The following is a 22,833-nucleotide window of genomic DNA, read 5'->3' on the forward strand; positions in this document are numbered from 1 at the left end:
AGTATTAATAGTAGATTCACTACTTTAGAAAATAAAATTTTAGAACTGACGAAAAATTAGCAACTCAGCAAGAACGAAAAAAGAAATTTATCAAGATTTAAATCAGATTTTTTTAAAAAATGGATGGTTTCGTGTCGATCTAAAGACAGATTCATACAAACACATGCAAAATGGTTGAGTTTGCAAATGAAATTTTTCAAAAGAAGCAATCAAGTCAAACGAAAATCAAGCAATAAAGGTCGACCTAAAGTATCTTTTGAAGATAGCAGTGATCGTTCCAAAAGAATGAAAACTAGCAATTTGCGAAATACATCTAGTGCAGTAGAACTCGCCTATGCAACGCAAATAAATTTTCGTGCCGAAGGAAACAATCAAGCTGCAAAAATACTCAAAGACATTACCAATACACCATCAAAAGCTCACGAGTATTGCAACGCCTTAAAAAATCAAACAACAACTTATACTAAATTGAGTGCTGATGAGGCACTTTCTCTTCTAATAGAAGCAAAGTTAAGCAAGAGTCAATACAAGTTAATCAGGCGTCAAGTCAAAGAAAAAAACTGTCATATTTATCCTTCCTATGATGAAATCCTTAAAGCAAAGAAGCGATGTTACCCTAACTCAATAATTGTCTCTTCGGATACTGTAGCCGAAGTTCCAATCCAGTCAATGCTGAATCATACTTGCGAAAGATTGCTTCAGTTACAAGAAGAAGTTATTGATAGTTTAAACTCCTGCTCAAACGTAAATTTAGTTTTAATATGTAAATGGGGCCTAGACGGTTCTTGAGGTCAATCGGAGTACAAACAAAAATTTGACAAAACCGGTAGTTCTGACTCTAGTATAGTATTGACATCATTAGTACCCATAAGGCTTATATATCCTACAGAAACCAATAAAAATAATCAAATAATTTGGCAAAATGTAAGAACATCATCGCCTCGTTTTTGTCGTCCTTTAAAATTACAGTTCATTCACGAAACAGCAGAGCTAATTAAACTAGAAAAAGAGTTTGTGGACCGTCAAATTAATAATATCGTTCCATTTACTTGTACCATTAATAACTCAAATGTAACTGTTAATTTTGAACTACATTTTACAATGATTGACGGTAAAGTTTGCAATTCTTTAACTTCAAACAAATCTACTCAAAGATGTTATATTTGTGGAGCCTGTTCTAAAGACTTTAATAATATCGACAATATTGTTCTACGACCAGCAAATACTGATAACTTTAAGTATGGCCTGTCTACTTTACATGCTTGGATACGTTTTTTTGAATGTCTCTTACATTTAGCTTATAAAATGGATATTAAAAAATGGCAAGCTAGAAGTGATATTGATAAACAAATTGTATTGGATACCAAAAAGCGTATTCAAGGGCAATTGCGCAACCAGATAGGGCTTATTGTTGATAAGCCTAAGCCCGGTTTTGGTAGCTCCAATGATGGTAACACAGCTCGTAGGTTCTTTGAAAATGTAGAAGTAGTATCAAATATAACCAAAATTGACAAACAATTAATTACAAAATTTCATGTAATATTGCAAACTTTATCGTCTGGATTTGACATCAATACAGATAGATTTAAGGAATATGCGTTAACAACTGCAAGACTTTTTGTGACATTGTATCCTTGGTATGCCATGCCTCCAACTATACACAAAATTTTAATACATGGCTTTGAAGTTATTAAATCATTTTGCTTGCCAATAGGACAATTATCCGAGGAAGCACAAGAGGCACGCAACAAGGATATCAAGAAGTATAGAGCGGATTTTTCCAGAAAAACATCCAGAAAAGATAACATACGAGATATAATAAATCGCCTTCTGGTTTCGTCAGATCCTTGCATCTCGAGTTTACGTAAACTACCTTTTTAAAAATTAAAATGTTTCCTTCCTGAAACTTTTGAGTTATTAGATACTCCAAAAGTAAATAATTCCACGGAAACTAAGTTTTTAGAGTTAAGTAGTTCTGACGAAGAATAAAAATATCATTAGGTATTTTTTTTAATTAAAAAGATGTTTTTGATATTTTTAATGAATTATGTACGATATATAAGACCTTATAATGAAATCATTAGACACATTGAACCGAATATTACCATTCAGCACTTTACTTTAACTAACAACTATTTATCTTTATGAAATACTCTGTATATTATATTGTGCGACTATTAATTTCTTTAAAAACCTGCTTAAAAAATTCCATTGTGTCATTTATTAAAAATTCCTTAACTGTATTTGACTCTTTTAATTATTGCCTAGATTTTTTAAAAATCGACCACTGTGCGGCGGCGTAAACCAGAGCGGATATACTCCGATAATGGGACCAACTTTGTGGGCGCGCATTCTGAATTGCAAGACATTTCCAAATTTCTTAAAAATACTTCTAATCAATCAATTAGTATGGATCACTGCACTGGTGAAACAATTGAATGGAGATTCATTCCTGTAAATTCACCTCACTTTGGAGGTTTATGGGAAGCGGGGGTCAAATCGTGTAAGTTTCACTTGAAACGTGTTCTCGGAAATAATAGTTTAACATTCGAAGAAATGTACACCGTTTTTGCGCACATTGAAGCAATTTTAAACTCCCGACCGATCTCGCCAATCTCAACCGATCCTAATGACATATCTCCTTTAACTCCTGCCCATTTTCTAATTGGGAGAAGCATGATGACGATACCTGAACCTGATATGACCGAAATACCAACTGGACGTCTATCTCGTTACCAACTACTGGAACAGATTCTTCAAAATTTCTGGACCCGATGGTCTAAAGAATATATCTCGGAGGTCCAGCAACGATGCAAATGGAAGAGTACCAGTGTCAATGTAAAGGAGGGAGATTTAGTATTGATCAAAGAAGACCATCTTCCGCCGTTACTGTGGAAACTTGGGAGAATCGTTACTTTGCATCCTGGAAAAGATGGGATATCAAGAGTTTTGTCCATAAAAACGAAAAATGCTGTCATCAAGCGAGCCATCCAGAGGGTGTGTCTACTGCCGAATGAAACTTCTAGTCAGTTGAAAGCTGCTTCTTTCAAGGGTCTTGAATGAAATGTCCGCGCAACCGCGCAACGAATTGGCAACACCGCAAGATCGATCCCCATCGACCTCGACTTCGACGGAGAGAGAGAGGCGGACGAGACGAAATTAACCCGTACACGAAGCGAGACGTTACCCGACACATTTACGTCTTTTTTATATTTACTTGTGTGATTTACTTTTTTGAAGTAAATAAGGTTCAACAAAAACAAATGCGTACTTTCTCTACAGTAATACCTAACTGTTTTTATAAGTTTCATAACAAATAAGAGTTTTAATAAATAAAATGTCCTCAACGTATATGTATATGAATTTTCCACTTAGACATATTCTAGATTCTTCGATATAAATAGGAGCTGAGCAGACACAAAAAGTTAAATTTGCTGTAGGATGTTAATCAGTTGGAAAATAAATTGTACATTAGATAGATATTAATGACTGATTGCTGGTCCTTGTTCACTCCCAATGTCAACTTCTGCACAGTTACTCAGTTCGCCATGCGTAGATTGACATTGAAAGGAATGACAGTATTTCTAATACTTCAGCATTTAGTTGGAAATTAAATGAAAATTATTCGGCCATATATTGTGGATAGAACAATGCTGCATATGGCATAACAGCAAATCGAAATCGCAAATAAAACTACACACCACCCGCGCCCCAATCATTAGTTTATTATTAAAATTAAAAAAATCTAAGATTGACCTGGATGACTTTTTTTGCTTCTCGCTTCACCGGGAGAATATCTGAAACAAAAAAAAATATTACCACGATAATATAAGAAATGTCAATGTGTTTTAACTCAGTTTTAACTAATGTTAGCTGAAGCTTGATTTTATATTGTAGCATAAAATCAGTATAAAAATTCATTATACATTGAATGGTAATCTAGCACACAGGTGGTCTATTTCTGACCATAAAGAAGTTTAGAAACGTATGAAAATTATACGCAAAGTTGCGAAGAAGGTCCAAGTGGACCATACACATCTGTATTTACTAATTTACCCTTTTTCCAGCGTCCTCACGGAAAAGGTACATTTTTTCAAACAAGTCAACCAAAAAATAGATTCAGACTAGTAAGAATAATGAAAAAAACCTTTCCTACTCAGGTGCGGTAAATGCACTTTTATTTTCAACCAGGTATGTAATAACGTTATTTCTTATGTGTATACCAGGTGGAAAGATGAAAATGACCTGCTTTTACTTTCCACCCGGGTGAATAGTTGAGTCCTTTCCACCCGGGTAAATGTCAATATGCGTTTTGTCATATCTGGGCTTACTTTTTATAGTTAAGAGACTGTGCCGCCATCTCTGCAACAGCTCGCAGCTCAGGTGATGATGAGTAACATCTGCGTCTTCAGAAATCTCCATGTTAAAAGCACTTTAAGAAACGTTTCAGCTCAAAATATTAAAAACGGAATAGCACAACAATGACGTTGTCAAGATTGTAAACAATTCACCAGTCGTTTATTATGCTTGAAGGCATAACTACTCGTGCACCTATACTACCTTTTTGTAAAGACTATTAGCAATCAATATTTCCGCTGAATGATTTATTAACAGATTTGGATAAATGGTTGAAAATAAAATAGTATTCAAACCACGGTAGAAAGTTTAATTTCTGTCTTGAGATAAACTACCCAATCTCTTCACCTGAGTATGTAATATACTATTACACACTTATTTAAGTGCGGGAAAGAGTACTTTTCCGCACCGGATGCGGTAAAGTTACTTTTCCGCATTGCAAAATTAATTAACAATAAATGTAAACTTTTAAAGGTAATATCTGTAGAGCGAGAATATCCACTTGCACCAACTTTTTTATGAGATGCTGAAGCAAATTAAAAAATTGAAAAAGTTATTAAACAGATAACAAACGAAAGAAAGCCCACAATATTCAGACAGGATTTAGTTTAAAATTCTCTAATTACTCCCTAGGTAGTGAAAGTGATATTTTCATCTCTCAAATGAGGGAGAAAACTTTTATTTTCTATAGAGGTCGTAGGAAATAGTTATTTGCGCATAGTTAAAAGCAGCAGTTAAATATTATGTTAATACCTGGTTGAAGAAGGTGTTGTTACTAAAGATATGTTTGTCAATTTGTCAAGAAAGTGACAAAGTGTCTTTAGACAGTGTGACTTTTACTGGTGGCACTTTTCCTCCCTAGAGAAGAAAAGTTTTAAATTGAACACCCTGTTTCTATTCTTTTTTTAAAATTATTCGCAAGAAGGCTAGTAATTATTCTTAATACTTCCCTATACCTATTTTGCACCGTTTCCTAGATGTTTCATAAAAATGGTGGCTTTGTCAGCAAAACGGTAGTCTAAACATTAATTAAATTCTCAAGTCCTGAAAGGCTTGCCGATGTGACCTTTTGCCCTCAGTTCCTTTACCTAACTTCAACCGTTTCTGACTTATTAACAGTTTTTCCTTAAAGGGTGCATACAATCGTAATCCATACCAATCTAAATACGGACACCTGCTTGGCCTTACAGACTAGTTGTCGTTTCAATAACGACAACATGCTTTGACAGATATTTGTCAAATACAAAACTGGTTAAAACTTAGCACAAACAGGGGTCCGTATTCAGATTAGTATGGATTACGATTTTATACGCACTTTAAGGAAAAACTGTTATTAAGTCAGAAACGGTTGAAGTTAGGTAGAGGAAGAGTACACATAGATTTGTTCTAAATTTAATGTTCTTTTTGCACTTTTTTTTAAGGTTTTTTTTTACTTTACCCTTTAACCATTAACCGTATTAGCAATGCAATATTAAAACATTAAATATCTCGAAAACGGTCAACATTTAAGATCTAAAACTAGTATACTTTTTTTTAAATAGAAAACATATTAGAATAACATTTTGAATTCGTATGCGCGTTTCAGCTGCGTAAAAAAAAGTTTAAGTCCTTTTAAGCAGCTGAAATGGTTGCAGATAGCTACTGCAAAATAGTAGTAGTAATGATGTAGCTCTATGTCCCATTACTTAAGGTTCACCCTATACATGGTTATTCACGTTATATTATTATTAAGATTGCGACTAACCTATTCACTTTCAAAAAAGTTTTTTGATTCTGTGATGGATATAGACCTATTGAAGGTAGCTTTTAAAAATATTTTTAAGATGTACCGGTTGTCCCAAATGCAGAAAAACTATCAAAGTCATGTTTTTCCAAATGGAACACCTAGTATATTACTTTATTTTCAGAATCTACGTTGAAAATAAAAATTAATTGAAGTTCATTGATGTTTGATAGGTCTATACTTTACAGTTCCTCAGATATTCCTGAATTTGTAAACATGTAGAACAAATATTAACATTTAAACATTCAACCTTCCTTTGAGATTTATTGACCAACATTGGTTTGGGCGCTGATAACAGATTAAGTTTTATGATCCAAAAGTAATAAATTGTCTAGCTCATATAGGGGGTCTCAAAAAATTTAATCAAAAAGAAATTTTGAAGTAGTATAAACTTGTCAAAATTAAATGGAACCCCACCAATTTTATGGTTACAAGTTACAATATATGCAAAATTTAATTACCTATCCAAAATTATTAAGGTTTCATACCGCTAATTCTTAATTGTTTTTCTTGGAAAATCGACATTTCTTAAACTAGAGCTGACTTTGACTGATTTTTGCAATCGTTCAAAGATCACTTAGTATCTTTTCCAATTACATATCTATCGTTCTAATCTGAGTAAAGCTTAGAATAAAATAGTGGCTTAATACTTTGTAAATTTGCTAAACAAGTTGCAAAAATAATTCATAAAAATGTTTAAAACGGCGACAATTCGACTACAAACACAAACATAGCTACTCCGTTTTTGAGTCCTTCAGCAACATTATTAAGTATCTTAATGGATATACTCCTAAAAATTTCGCTAATTCGCTAATCTGTGGTCATTTCTCAAAGGTATCAAAAATCACTCAAAATCGGTGCGAGTTCGAGAAATGTTGACTTTCCAAGAAAACACGAACAGTTAGCCATAGGAGACCTCAATAATTTTCGAAAGATAATTAAATTTTGCATCTACTTTAACCATAAAATAGGTGGTGTTCAATTTGAATTTGACAAGTGGTTAAAGTTTAAAGGTTGCAATTATTGGGAGAAAAATTTTGAGACATCTTGTATGAGCTAGACAATTTCTCACCCATGGATCCTAAAACTTGATCATTTAGCAGTTCCCAAGCGAATTTTAATTGATAAAACAAACATAGGTTGAGTGATTAAACATTAAAATTTGTTCTACATTTTTACAAAATAACGAATATCTGAGAAACTGTAAAGTTTAGACGTACCAAACCTCAATGTCATTACCTTTTATTTTCAACATAGATTCTGAAAATCAAGTAAAATACTAAGTATTCCATTTGAAAAAATATAACTACGATACTTTTTCTGCATTTGGGACAACCGGTAAATCTTGAAAATATTTTAAAAAGATCTACATCCATCTCAGAATTAAAAGTTTGTTGAAAGTGAATACTTTAGTCACAATTTTTCGTGTCGAATATCGTGAATAACCCTGTATAATTTATAAAAAAACAAATGTTTTAATTTTGTATGTCATTAACCACAACAATTTAAAATGTTTATTGTTCAATTGAATTGTTAAAGACAATTTTCAGATTATAGTTTAGTTAAGATAACAAAAAATGCAGGTAAAAGTTAAAAAATATAAATAAATCGCAGACATTTAAATTAGGTAGGTATATGACATACTTCACAAAAGTTGAATTGTAAAAGCTATCAGAAAAATAAGTAATACACAGGCTGTTCCAATTAAAAAAGTCGAAATTACTTAAGCTGAATCAGTCAACACGGTGTTTCATAATAAATGCGTTATACAGGATGTTTCACGATAAATGCCATGCGGCGCCATGTACAAGTCATGGCGCCGCCGGGTAAGGACGTAGTCCTGGTCCGTTCGAAAAGTGTGAGCGAAATACAATGCAAGCAGTGTGGTAAAACGGTGGTTAACGCGGTAAAGTGCTATAAGTGTTTGGAGGTATTCCATCCAGCATGTATGGTACAAGCGGCATCGTTAAAAAAGACCGTTTGCAAACACTCAGCCGATGAATCCGATGAGACTAGAATCTCTATTGGCAACGAGTTGTCTTACTTACTGAAGATCGTAAAGGAATTAGAGGAAAAAAATACACTCTTGGAAGAAAACTGCAAACTATGGAAAGAAAAAGCAACATGCTTAGAGGAACAAATAAAGAAAACCAATCAACCAAGTTTAGCAAACAAAAGGACTGATTCATCAGTATCATCACAAAAAAACTCCCATATTCAAGGCTGCAATAATGATAAGGATTGTAGTGCAGTTAAAACGGCAAATCAAACGTTGCCAAATACCATTGTTGCTAGTAACGCTTATCCCCGACTGAAGCAAACAATTGCCCAGGATAATCTCCCAAGCAAAAATGTTAACAGTGCCAACGTCGCTAGGACTATCTCAAAACCAATCGAGATCCAAAGCGTGGTACCCGATGTAAAATCAAATGCCGATGAATCCGATGTTTTCGACGATCCCCCGGAACAAACTGAATTTGAATTTCAGCGAGCTCGGCGCCGGATACACGAAAAAGGGATAACAAAGCGTAAACGGAATTTTTTGGTGGGAACCAATGATGATGCCGACAACTGTAAAATGTTTAACATGTCAACTTCTAACAACAGAAAAATATGGCTTTTCATTTCGAAGGTGAACGGAGATGTAGCAGAGGGTACGATAAAAGACTATATCGCAAAGCGAACAAATTCAAAACCTGATTGTATCTCAGTCAAACTGTGCGTTCCAAAGGAGGGCAAATCCAAGAAAAAATGCTTTATGATAGGGGTGTCACCGGACCTTAAGGATGCAATTTACGACGTGCAATTTTGGCCTACTGGAGTGGCTTTCGAACGATTCAACTTTTCAAGAGGAAAAAATTTTTTAGATTAATCTCATCAAACGCCGAACCCGATGATAAGGCAGGTAAATTAAAATCGAAGAAATTAATTAAATCAGTAAAAATATTACATTTAAACGCGCAAAGTATTAATAATAAAATGCTAGAATTAGAAGTCCTTACATCTGTAGAAAACCCCAACCTGTTATGTATTTCCGAGCACTGGCTTAAAAACCAAGATATTGAAAAAGTTTATTTAAATGGATACAATCTCGAAAGTTACTCTTCTCGATCTGAGCACCGAGGCGGCGGTACTGCAATTTTTGCTCGAAACATTAACACAATCTCCACTCGCACTCAACTTGGAACAATTGAAAAATCTTTTGAATTTTGTACTTGTAAATTTATTTTAGGTAATCAAGAATGTATGTTAATATGTGTGTATAGGCCCCCCAGTGGTGATGTGGATGTCTTTCTTTCTAGGCTTGACGAACTACTGCATGAGTCATGTGTCAGTGATGGCGGACATTTGATAGTGTGCGGCGATTTCAATGTGGACTTTGCTGTCAATTCAGAAATGGTTAACACCTTATTGCAACTTATGTTATCTTACGGCTTGACACCCCATATTTCAGAACCAACTCGAGTGAGTGCTACCTCATCCACCCAGATAGATAATATTTTTTCTGGTTTCGGCAGTGAAGTTCTGAACTGTTTTGTACTCCAATCGCATATATCGGATCATTACGGGCAACTAATGATGATTCGCGATCCATCAAGCATCGTGCCCAAGCCTCCAAAGGTGAAAAGGCGATCGTTTACAGACGCAAAGCTTGTTCGTTCAATTGAGCGTCTCAGTACTGTCTCATGGCAGGAGGTCTATGCGACTGTCGGTGTCGAGGCAAAGTATGAATGTTTTTTCGAAATGCTGTTTAACTGGTTTGAAACGGCCTTCCCTTTAGTGGTTGATATTCATAAATACAAACCAAAAAGCTGGATCAGTAAAGAAATTAGAGACTTCTCGGGTCATCTGAAGGACTTATATGTTTGGTACAAGCAGACTAATGACACAAATGTATACTATCGATATAAACAGGAGCGGAAACAGTACAGAAACTTGCTAGCTAATACAAAGAAAGCGCTTTTTGATAATCAGATCTCAAACTCTAATAACAAATCGAAATCAGCATGGAATATTTTTAATCAAATTACAAATAAAATTAAGTGTCAACGCAATTTAACTCTTGAACTTGATAATGATGTGGTCACTGATCTTGAGGAGATATCCAACCTATTTAATGTACACTTCACTGAGGTAGATGATGATCGAGAATTTGTTTCACCTCTGGGTGATGCACGTCAATACCCCACAATATTTTTAGAACCAACAGATCAGGAAGAGATTTTCAGGCTATTGATGAACTTGCCAAATAAGTTTTCGGCCGGATTTGATGAAATTCCTGTAAAGATTCTTAAGTACGTAGCGCAGTTCATTTCCCAACCATTATCTGATATAATTAATGAGTCTTTTTGTGAGGGCCATTTTCCGGATTGCTTGAAGAATGCTAAAGTGGTCCCAATATATAAAAAGGGTGATCCCACAAACATAAAAAATTACAGACCGGTGTCTCTTCTGCCCTCTCTTTCCAAAGTCTTCGAACGAGCAATTTATAATAGGCTATATAAGTATTTTGATACTTTTAGTATTCTTTCAAAACACCAATATGGATTCCTACCTGGTAGATCAACAGAGTTGGCCATATATAATACAGTTACTTATATAATGGAAAACCTTGACAAAAATATTAAAATTGCGGGAATATATTTTGATCTGTCAAAGGCATTTGACAGTATCAACCATGCCCTTTTAATAGAAAAACTGGCAAACTACGGTATACGAGGCATCTGTTCTAATTTGCTCGAATCTTATTTGCAGAACAGAAGACAAGCGGTCTGCGTGACACAGGATAGTGAATCGTACATATCACGGCCGAGAGATATTTCTCAAGGAATACCGCAGGTATCCATTTTGGGCCCGCTACTGTTCTTGGTTTATGTCAACGAGCTTGCGGAGCGGTTGAATGGAAATATGGTCTGCCAATATGCCGACGATACGTCCGTTGTCTTGGCAGATCTCTCTGAGAATGCCTTGTCTGCGGCGTGTTCGTTGGCCATCCAAGATATGGAAAACTGGTGCTCAGACAATTGCTTAAAACTAAACCTACAAAAAACTGGTTTGATTAACTTTAGTAAAAGTAAACCAAATTATTCACTTTATGTCCCCTCTCATGGCAAGGCCACCCCAGTGAGTGAGAGCATAAAGTTTCTGGGGGCCACGATGGACTCACAGCTTGGTTGGGAGGTCAACTGTCAGATACTCGTATCTAGATTGTGCAGCGGTTGTGCTCTGTTACGCAGACTTCGAGATGTTCTCACTATCCAATCAATCCGGACATACTATCTTTCTTGTATCCAGTCATTGATCACCTACACTGTCTTGTTCTGGGGTGCTTCCAGTAGCAGCGCATCAGTGTTTGTTGCACAAAAACGCATTATTCGTGTGATTTTTAACCTTAAACCCAGGACAAGCTGCAGGCCTTACTTTGCTAGGCTTGATGTACTCACCGCCCCATCTTTGTACTTTTTCTCCCTGGTAGTGTTTATGAGAAAGAACCCTCATTTGTTTCCTAAGAACCGTGATCATTACGCCCTAGGAATGTCAATTGAGACTAGAGGTGCAAGTGAACCCCGCATCCCTCAACACAGGTCAACCTTTTTTGAGAGAAGTCCATCATACAGGGCTATAAAAGCGTACCAAATGCTGCCGCCCGCTGTTCGTGGCGCGGGTAGCGTCGCCGTGTTTAGAGAGAAAGTCATCCACTTTTTAAAACAAAAGCAGTTTTATTCTTTTAATTTTACTAGGTAACATTTTATTGATTATTTTATGTATCTATTTTCATATTATAAGTGTATTTTACTATTATTACTGCCGGTGTCTTTTATTATTGTATACTGGTTGGTATATCTGCTGCATGTTTTGTAACGTTATACACGTATTTAGCCATAGTTTAGATCAGTAAGATTATTTGTAAAGGTGTTACAGACACCATTTGACGTTGCTTTGTGATTTGTATATCATTTTGTTGGCAAATAAAGTTTATTATTATTATTATTATTATTATTAAATGCGTTATATTTTAGGGTTTGATTGAACGTCAAAAAATAACTATAATTTGCTATATAAACCATGGTTCCAAGATGTTTCGTTATGTAGATACAGGGTGTTAAAGTTTGGGTAAAAAAATCTAAATTTATTTATTTCATCAAAACAATAAGAGATATTTTCGTAAAACTTTTTAGGTTTCAACGATAAAGTTCGTTTTGTCATTAAAAAATATATTTTTTATTTCTGCTAGTGGCGTCTAATCGAACAAGTTATTGACCATTTTTGCAAAAAAAAATATGTACGCCACTGTTTTTCCATAAAATGCAAATCAGTTCTGAATTCGTTATTCAATTTAACACAGAAAAGGCATCTAGTAACTTTTTGGTACGTCATCTCGTTTTCGAATAAAACATCCTGCAAAAGTATCATTAAAATTAATACTAAATCTTCGAATTTCGTCTCTATTCAATTTTAAAATTTTGATTTGTCCAGTTTTTTAATAAAAAAATAGGAAGATACTGCTTGTTCCTATCGAATAAAAAATTTTTGAAAAAAACTAAATTAATAAAAATTTATATATTGATTAATAAACAGTCGACGATTTAGTATTGATTTTATGGGTACATTTTTATGATTTTCAATTTTTTATTGGAAAAAAGAAAGGTGTACCGAAAAGTTACTAGATAGCTGTTCTGTTCTAAATTGAATGAGTAATTCAAAATTGATTTGTGTTTAATGGAAAAAAGAGTAGTGTACATATTTTTTTGCGAAAATTAAAAAAATATGTTTTTTATTGCAAAACGTGCCTTATCATGGACAGTTGACCTACAAAGTTTAATAAAAATATCTGAGACCGGTTTGAATAAATAGATCCAAACTATAACACCCTGTATCCCATAACGGAACATCTTTGCCCCATGGTTTATTTAGCAAACTAGGGTAATTTTTTACTTTTAATCAAACCATAAAATATGACGCATTTATCGTGAAACACCCTGTATTTTAGGGTTTGATTAAACGTCAAAACAAAACCTAGTTTTCTATATAAACCATGATCCAAAAATGTTTCGTTATGGAGGTACATGGTCTTAAAGTTTTAAAAAAATAATAATAGTCCCTTTGGAGCAAGATGAATGTTCTGACGATATGTGGTATTTTTTAAATAATGCCTAAATTAATTCTATTTAGACTCACAATTGCTTCCATAACATTTTATTCATTATGTAGCTAAATTTTTAATAGTTTTATGAATTTTACCACGCGATCCTTGGCCTTCAAAGATCCTCTAATCTCATTTTCTCAATATTTCAGGTTAGGAACGAGAATTTGAAAAACGGTTTTTACTGGCCTATTTGGATGTTATTTGGCTACTTTTTCATAATGAAAAAGTCATATCATTCCATTTGTTTTTTTTTATTTTTTTTTTGGAATTTGAATCATGGTGTCAAAACTAGCCCCATGGCGGAGAAATATTCAACTAAATCAACTATATTTTGGATGATTCTTATTGACCAAGAAATGCTTTTTTCAACAATACCAAATTTGTTGAAATTGGTCAAACCGTTAAGAAGTTAACGCAGGTTATTGCAAAAACCATTAAACACCCCACGCCATCTTTGTTTTTGAAATAACAGAAATTTCTGTTTTACGAAAATGATAGATAAATTAGTTCGCTTTAAAAATGTGGAAAAAAAATTCTAGTTTATTGTGCAAAATTTATAGAAAATGCAATTTAAAAAATTAAGCTGGCAGTTACGGCCTCTGGTGGTCATTTTTAGAAATTGAAAATATTTTTCAGCGATTCTTCATGGCCGATTTACGTAAAAAATTTCTAAGGTCAGGAGACTGTTTTTCCAAACTCTGACCAACATAAAATATTTTTTGTACGGTTGTCTGAAATTACGGGTTATATTTTGACGTTTGCACGAATCTTCTAACTGTCCAGGTAACCAAGTTAGCACGTGTCAAATAAAGACACTTATCATTTAAAAGAAACAGTTGAAAAATTTGTAATTTAAATTTCGATAGTAATAAAATTGTAAGAACTAGGTCATGTGTAAAGGCCAGATGACATTGTCAAAAACAGTCACGTGAAGTTCAAAACGCAGTTTAAACTTTGAAAAATGGTAAATTAAATTTAATCAGTTGTTAAAACTTAAATTTCAAAATACACGTTACGTCACGTTGAAAATGCAAATCTGCATGTTCTTGCAACACTGTAAAGGTCAGTTGACATCTGTCAAAAGTCACGTGACCTTAAAATGTGGTTTAAAATTAAAAACTTTGGCAAATTACATTTAGACTATTTTAGACAGTTGTAAAAGCAAGAGACACCTCATGTGACTTTGATTATGTCATTTTAGAGCTTGCAACCCTGTCCAAGCCAACTGACACCTGTCAAAAACAGTCACATGACTTTAAAATGTAATTTAAATGGTAATTTAGACATTTGTAAAAGCTGAAATTGTAAAATTCACGTAGTGCGACGTTAAAAATACAATTTAAAAATGTAGTTTAAATGTTGAAAAATTGGTAAATTTTTATAATAATTTGTAATGAATATTGTTTCAACTCAATATCATGTAACAAAGATTTTACCATAATAATTACTTGTTCCTATGCTGTTATGTTCAATTTTCAGTCAATATTAATAAACTACATTTTGAAATATACAGACAATGCCTTATAAATATCTCAAAATGCCTTGTAATGTCTTGTAATACCTCACAATGCTTCGTAGTAATGGAAATTACCTCAACATTCTACCCCTGGGTTGATATGGAGAATAAGTAAATTTATTAATACTATAACTAAATACTTGGGTAAACCCTGCCTGTCTACAATGCAGTCTACAAAGAGTACAATGATGATTATTGTGTTAAAGGTAAAACCATAATGAAAACTGCATTGCTTTTTATTTTAATGTTATTATCATGTTATAATTAATAATTTAAAATCAATTAACTCACCTTAAAACTTGCTTTTTAATCCACTGTAATGTAGATAGTTTCAAATATTGCACAGGATTTTATTCTTCTCCAACTTGACTTGATTGCAGTCCCTGGGAAACATAGTCACTTTCTTCATAAAAGCTGTGCTTTTTCATCCACATGGAAAAGTAGTAATGTATGCAGTATAAACCAGTTGCAGATCTGTAAGACTAGCCTAATTAGTTACTAGAACCACCCTTAAAAAATGTGTAGTAATGATGCATCAGCATGGTTTATTACATAGGTTAGGTTTGAAATTGTCATTGTAATCTTACCTGGGCCCAGCAGCTGTTGTATCCATTATGTCTATCAAAAAAAACATACATTTACTTGATTTTAGTGTATAATTTTCATTAATTAAATTATTGGATTTTGTCATAAAAATATAATTTAGCAGCATGTTCTAGGTAGATTTTTTGACATAACAAGTGACAAGTGGGATTAGTGGGAATTTTACTTGACATTCTTGACAACACATACAACAGATCCAAGAGGGCGGCCCTATCAGCAAAACCTGTTTCCTCATGCGATACGTCGCGTGACGTCACAGTGGATGCTCGGCTGCACAGTATGAACTTAAAACCAATGTGTTATTATTTACATTGAACAAGTGAAGCCACCTCCACTGAGTGGAGGTATTACTTTCCTTCTGACAAAGTATTTATACTATAAAGTGATACGCTTGAATAATCAAAATATCTAAAAATACAGCTTTATTAAGTATTGGCTTATTTCTTTAAACAAAAACATTGCAGCTGCACAAAGATGTTTGCTTTACAATCGTAGTACTAGATAGGTAAATATTGTCTCATATGAGTAGTTTCTAGACCTATTACTTGAACTCACAGCAAACTACCTTATTACTGCTATTACTGTGAGTTCCCAATCAAACTACCCGACTGAAAGGACTTTCACGTTGTGACTTGAGTATTAAAAAAACTGAGTGGTTGTGTCTTTGAAAAAAAACTATATTATCGATCGAAAAAACCGGGAAAAAAGGGGTTGTCGACACACTAATGGTGGGTTTAGACAGAACATTTAACTGGAACATTAGTGTTAGTGTTAGCATTTAGAAAATATACAGCATAAAATTCAATGAGTTGGTTTATACAGATTTAGCATTAGTGTTATCTGTAACATGTGACCTTGAAAGTATTTAATTTTTAATCCATACCACTTGTCTGGTAGTTTATGCAACCAGCATAGCAGATAGTGCGGGCTGGCGGCAAGGGTTTTGAGGTTAGTTTTAGTTTAGCATAAGTTGCATGGTCGTTGAGTTGTGTTCCTTGTACTCCCGTACATAATAAAGTTATCTTGGGAATTGCTAGTATTATTTCAAGATAAAACATGGTATCAGGTGTGGACAGTTAGACACTTGTAGAAACCCCCTTGTGTTGCTCCTATATGCTCCTAGTTTTACCGGGTCAACTAGAAAAGATGGAGAACTTGTTTAAGCCCCCAGAGCCCCTTGTGTTAGATGGCCATATTGCAGAGAACTGGAAAAAATTCTCGCAAAAGTTTGATGTATTTATGACAGCTTCAGGATTGAAATCAAAACCGGAAGAAACACAGATTGCAGTGTTCCTGAATTTCGTAGGAGACGATGGATTGGAACTGCATAATACTTTTCCTTATTCTGAGGAAGAAGCAAAATCACTAGAAGCCATTAAAAAAAGGTTCAATGATTATTGTGCTCCAACAGCCAATGTTATTTTTGAAAGGTACAAATTCAACAGTATTGTGCAGCAAGAAGGACAACCTTTTGATAGTTTCTTGACTGAGCTTAGGAAGGCTATTAAGTCTACTTTGTATAAAGACACTGATGACATGATCAGAGATCGCATTGTTATGGGGATAAAAGATAAAGGTACTCAAGAGAGGCTCTTGCGGGAGTCAAAGCTTACTTTAAACAAGGCTGTAGAGTTTTGCCGTGCTACTGAAATAAGTAGATCTCAGGCTAAAGTGTTGCAAGAACCTGTGCTTGTGGATGCAGTAAGGCGCCAGTCATTGAATTCCAGTCCTGATTTAAACAAAATAGATTGTAAGTACTGTGGTTACAAACATTTTAGAAATGCTAGGTGTCCTGCCACTGGCAAAACATGTGCAAAATGTCAGGAACACAACTTTTTACTTCAATGACGTGCGCACATTAGACGTTTATTTGACAATTTTACTGTCATTTTAACAACATAACCCTAAAAAAATACATTTTGGTTGATGTGTTCGGGTCAGGGTTCACTGTTTTTGAATTTGTAAAAGTTTATAATAATGGATGACAAAAGATTCAATGATATTGAATTGATTGAATTAGTGAGACAATTCAGCTGCTTGTGGGATTCACGAATGTCTACTGATAAGAACAAAAACATTAAGGAAAACGCCTGGACATCCATAAGCGAAATAATGGGATTCTGAATAGATGCTTGCCAATCTAGATGGTTAGCTCTAAGGCAACGTTTCGCTAGAAAAAAGGGAATGGCAGTGTGTCCCATCAGGAAGTGGTGCTGATGTATCAAACAAATGGCCACTTTTTGAATTATTATTGTTTGTAGACAATATAGTAAAACCAAGAAAGTAAGTTAAAAACAATACTGTGACAAAACTATTATTTACTCACTTTCTTTGAATTTTTACAGGACTGAGGGAAACATTAAGACTAAAGCTTTTGCCAGCAGCTCCTTAACATCACCTGCAGAAAGCAGTAGTTGTTCGGCACATTGGGATATATTCCAGGAAATCTTGTTGCCAGAGTCACCAAACGAAGCACAAGACCCTATATTCTTAAGCGACAACGAACAAGTTGAAAACAATTCTACAAAAAAAAATATCTCAAGCAGTACATTGACCATGAAACGAAAACTGCAAGAACTGAACCAAGATATACCACAAAAATTAAAATTGAAAAAAAAAGATTGTACAGCACAACCTAGTGCAATGCTTAGCAAAAGCATTGACAATGCTTTCGAAAAACTAAACCAGCTCGTTGGAAAATACTAATTATTCGTTTGGGCTTACCATAGCTCTGATGTTAGAAGAACTGGAACCCCAACAACAACTGATTATGAGGAAGAAAATTATGAAGCTCTGGGCAGAGAGTGATGTGTGAAACTGTGAAAAGTAGATGTATTTATTGATAAAAAAATTTTGATAGACAACTGACAGTTTAAGTTTATTTATTTTCATAATAAATACAATTTTAAACAGGAATTGAACCTTATAACACGTTTTCCATTTGCCATGGAACACTTCCAACATCTGAAACAAAATAATCTGCCAACACATCTCTTGTTTCTTGATAGGTTCGTTTGCAGTTACTGGTTCTACTAAGTGCAATAGATGTTAGGCCTGTTCCTAAATCATCAGGAGGCAAACTCCGTAACGATGTAGGAAATAGAAAACGCATAGAAATAGACAAGAAAGAAAATTTCTTTCTATTAAGTGTTGGTACTCTCTAAGAAGTTATTTTCTATCACATTTGGCTGACACCGTCAACCGAAAACGGGAAGCTATCGGTCCTAAAAACATTGACTAATTTCTAGGAATAAATCTAGGGCTTTTACTTGTTTCCTCGTATTCAGGGTTAATGACAAGTATCAATGACAACAATTTGAATAATTCTACGTTTTTTGATTCTTTCTCAGTATTTAATCATATATTTCAAAGTTTGCATTCTAAAATAGTCCGTTTTGTTCCCATTATTGTTGTTGTATTTATTGTAGTTCTGTACTCAGTTTCTTATTTTCTTGTTAGACCATTAATATTTCTCAGTTCCTTGTAAACATGCTACCAATTGTTATGCATTTTGTGAAGGTAGTAGGATGGGACTTTAGGATGTGTTGATGGAACTCATATAGCCATAACACAACCATTCCATCATCAGCTTACACCTCACAGCTTACCCATCAACAGCTTACACCTCAAAAACAACAACTAATAGATGCATTAACACTTTTACTAAAAACTCAAAAACAATGAAAGGGGGGTGCAAACACAATCAATTGGTCCCCAACACAACCTTATTATTGACACAAAGGAAAAGAAAGATTGACAAATACAAAATTTCATAGCTCCAAGAAAGATAAATTCATAGCAAGACCTGATTTGGTCTTTCTATTTTGCACAACCCGAATAGCTACGTTGAGTGCCGATCTTCGCCAATCGAAACGTAGAGAGTACCATATATTACGATAGAGAAGGGTTTTCTATGATAGCAAAGAAATTTCCTTGCTATTCGTTACAGAGTTCGCCTTAGATCTCCAGGAACCAAAATCCAACTGGCCATTTTCATCAATGAAATCTGTATAACCAGTGGGGCAATACTTTCTTTGTTCTGCAGGAAGACCCATATTGTTTTGTAAAAAATTGTGTAATACTACTGTAGCTTTGACAATTTTATCACACATTTCAACATTTGTCATGAGAGGACTTTTTAATATTCTCCACCTCTGCACTAGAATTCCAAATGTGTTTTCTATGGTTCTTCTAGCTCGAGAAAGTCTATAATTAAATATGTTTTTTCTGTCACCAAGAAACTGACCTGCATATGGACGCATTATTCTGCTATGCAACGGAAAGGCTTGATCAGCAACCATAAAATGTTGCAAAGGTATTTGCGACTTTGGTAAATTTTTAGCAGGAGGCAAGTTTAACTGATCATTTAATAAACTCTGTCCAAATCCACTTTCTTTAAAAACAACACTGTCATGGTTAGAGTCATATCCACTTATGTCCACTAGAGTGAATCGATATTGGACGTCACATGCTGCCATCAAGACAATACTAAAATGCTTCTTGTAATTGAAGAATTGTGATCCAGAAAATTTTGGGCATTGTATGTTCACATGTTTTCCATCAATAGGTCCTACACAATTAGGTATATTCCATCTATGCCAAAATCTTTCAGCAATATTGTTCCAGTCAGATTCACTTGGCTGTGAAAGCACAAGTGGCACCAATTTTTCCCAAAGAACTGCACATGTTTCTTTAATAATGCAATGAGCTGTGGCTTTGCCAACTCAGAAAAAAATGTAACATTGGTGACTATTCAGGGTCATACATACATACTTCAGTGTCATTGTTAGCCTATGTGCTGGAGATAAAAGATTTTTTGTGACATCTTTTTGTAGGGCCGATTGAACAATCTCAAGGAGGTAGTTGAACAAGTCAGGTGTCATCCATGTATATTTAAAACACTGTTCAAAATCCCTCTCTTTATTAAGCATATCATTAACTAGAGATGCAAAATGTCCATGCTGATCTCGACTTTGTTTTCTATTAATTGGTCTTGCCTTAAATCTTCTGACTCTTCGACTCTGACTTTTCTTCAATTCATTGAAAACTTGACAAGAAGAGAGCAACAATAATCAATAATGTTGCCAACAATATACACGCTTTCTTATGATTCCGTTGTAACATTTGTTTGAAATATGTAAGGTACCAAATCGGAATAATTAATATTTCAAATAAAAACAAAACAATGTTTATAGGTTAGGTCACGTGGTAATAATCTTTTACATTTGATCTAGGCGCATGCGCAAAATCTTAATGTTAAATGCTGTATAAACCATACCTCATGCACTAATACTAAATTTAATTTTAACACTAAATTTGCTAATGTTAAATTTCTGTCTAAACCCACCATTAAACTTTAAAAAATGGTAAATTAAATTTAGACAGTTGTAAAAACTTAAATTGCAAAATACAGGTTATGTGACGTTGTAAATGCAATTCTGCATGTTCTTGCAACACTGTAAAGGCCAGTTGACATTTGTCAAAATTAGTCACGTGACGTTTAAAATTTAAAAATTTGGTAAATTAAATTTAGACCATTTTAGACAGTTGTAAAAGCTGAAATTGCAGGAGACACATCACACATGACTTTGATTATGCCATTTTAGAGCTTGCAACACTGTCAAATCCAACTGACATCGGTCAAAAACACTCACGTGATTTTAAAATGTAATTTAAATGTTAATCCATTGTTAAATTTAATTTAGACAGTTGAATAGCTGAAATTCTAAAATACACGTTGTGTGGCGTTAATAGTACAATTTTAAGCATGCAACACTGTAAAAGCCAGTTGACACCTGTTGAAAACAGTCATGTGACCTTAAAAATGTAGTTTAAATGTTGCAAAATTGGTAAATTATTATAATAATTTGTAATGAATATTGTTACAACTCAATATCATGTAACAAAGATTTTAACATAATAATTACATGTGCCTATGCTGTTCTGTTCATTTTTCATTCAATTTTGTTATATTAATACACTACATTTTGAAATATACAGACAATGCCTCAAAATACTCTCTAATGTCTTGTAATACCTCACAATGCTTTGTAATAATGGGAAAGTGCCTCATAATACCTCAAGTGTGTACACCAAATTACCTCGGTCATTTACCCCTTGGGTTTTTGACATTTATTTGAAAACAATTGAATATTAGTATGGAGTATGTTGCATAAAATATGTTAAGAATTGTTTCTAGAATCCAAAACCTCGTTCAAAATAAAAACATAAGGTTCAAAGTGTTTTTGCTAAAGTGTATAATGATGATTATTGTGTTAAACATAAAACGATAATGAAAACTGTAATGCTTTTCATTTGAATGTTAATTTAAGTAAAATCACTATACTGACCTTAAAACTTGCTTTTTATCCACTGTTCTAATATAGGTAAGTAGTTAAACCCATTGCACACAATTTCACTCTTCAACTCGATTGATATGTTGCACCTTCTATTGGTTCCTCCTTCCTGGATTAGGTGAATTTATTCATAAAGGTTGTGTTTTTTTATCCACATGGAAAAGTAGTCAAGTATTCAGCATATACTGGATATAACTGGTGTGAAGGCAGCAAGCCGGATTCCAGCAAGCCGGAGCCGAAGATGCCCGATTGGTCAGTGGCGGCGATTTATTTTTTTCTATTGGCAAATACATTCAAAAATTTGTATATTTCTAATTACTTACATGTTATAGTACTTATAATCATCTGAAACAATACACATTAAAGCAATACAATTATGTTTTATTAAGTTACCACCTTTAAACTCAATTTCTATTAAAAGTGCACATTCAACAGACTGATAAATAGTAAACAAAAAATACGAATATAAAATACTCGAATACTCCAAGACAGAAAATTACAGCAAATACAACGTTGCCACATTTACTTATAGGCGCTTTCTGAAAAATTGTAGTAGGTACTTTGAAAATTGAACATAATGAATACGAATACTAACCGTATATTTTGTTGGTTTTTCTTGGTTTCTGGACAAACTGTCCCGCCTCCCACATTGTCTTTCTGGCCTTTAATAGTGACTATTAGTAGGTACATTTGGGTACCAATCACTTGTCCTTGCATGCCGTAGGGACTTTGAAAATTGTACATAATGAATACGAATACTAAACATATATTGTTGGTTTTTCTTGATTTCTGGACAAACTGTCCCGCCTCCCACATTGTCTTTCTAGCCGATAATAGTGACTATTACTAGGTACATTTTGGTACCAATCACTTGTCCTTGCATGCCGTAGGGACTTTGAAAATTGAATATAATGAATACGAATACTAAGCATATATAGTTGGTTTTTGGGATAGAAACTTCCAGTTATTGTTACATTACCCATAGTAGAGCCATGTTTAAGAATAATTAGATTTTTTGCAAGTATAGCGTCTAATCGCAAAATGTATTTTGTAAATGTATGTGGTTTAACAA

At 34.0% G+C, this 22,833-nt stretch overlaps 2 long non-coding RNA genes across 2 annotated transcripts in view; one reads left to right on the forward strand and one right to left on the reverse strand.

Moving 5' to 3' along the window:
* LOC145736574 (uncharacterized) overlaps positions 1–22,833 on the forward strand; it is a 276,677-nt gene that overhangs the window by 214,393 nt on the left and 39,451 nt on the right. The window lies entirely within an intron of this gene.
* Positions 1,156–22,210, reverse strand: LOC145736317 (uncharacterized). Its single transcript, XR_014179894.1, has 4 exons — positions 21,756–22,210; positions 15,390–15,420; positions 15,094–15,276; positions 1,156–3,797 (listed from the first exon to the last, which is right to left on the reverse strand). It is a non-coding gene; the product is annotated as an uncharacterized LOC145736317 (long non-coding RNA).

This window comes from Ips typographus, linkage group LG12, assembly GCF_016097725.1.
Source record: "Ips typographus isolate SLU linkage group LG12, UJ_Ityp_2.0, whole genome shotgun sequence".
In the NCBI taxonomy this organism is placed as follows: Eukaryota; Metazoa; Arthropoda; class Insecta; order Coleoptera; family Curculionidae; genus Ips; species Ips typographus.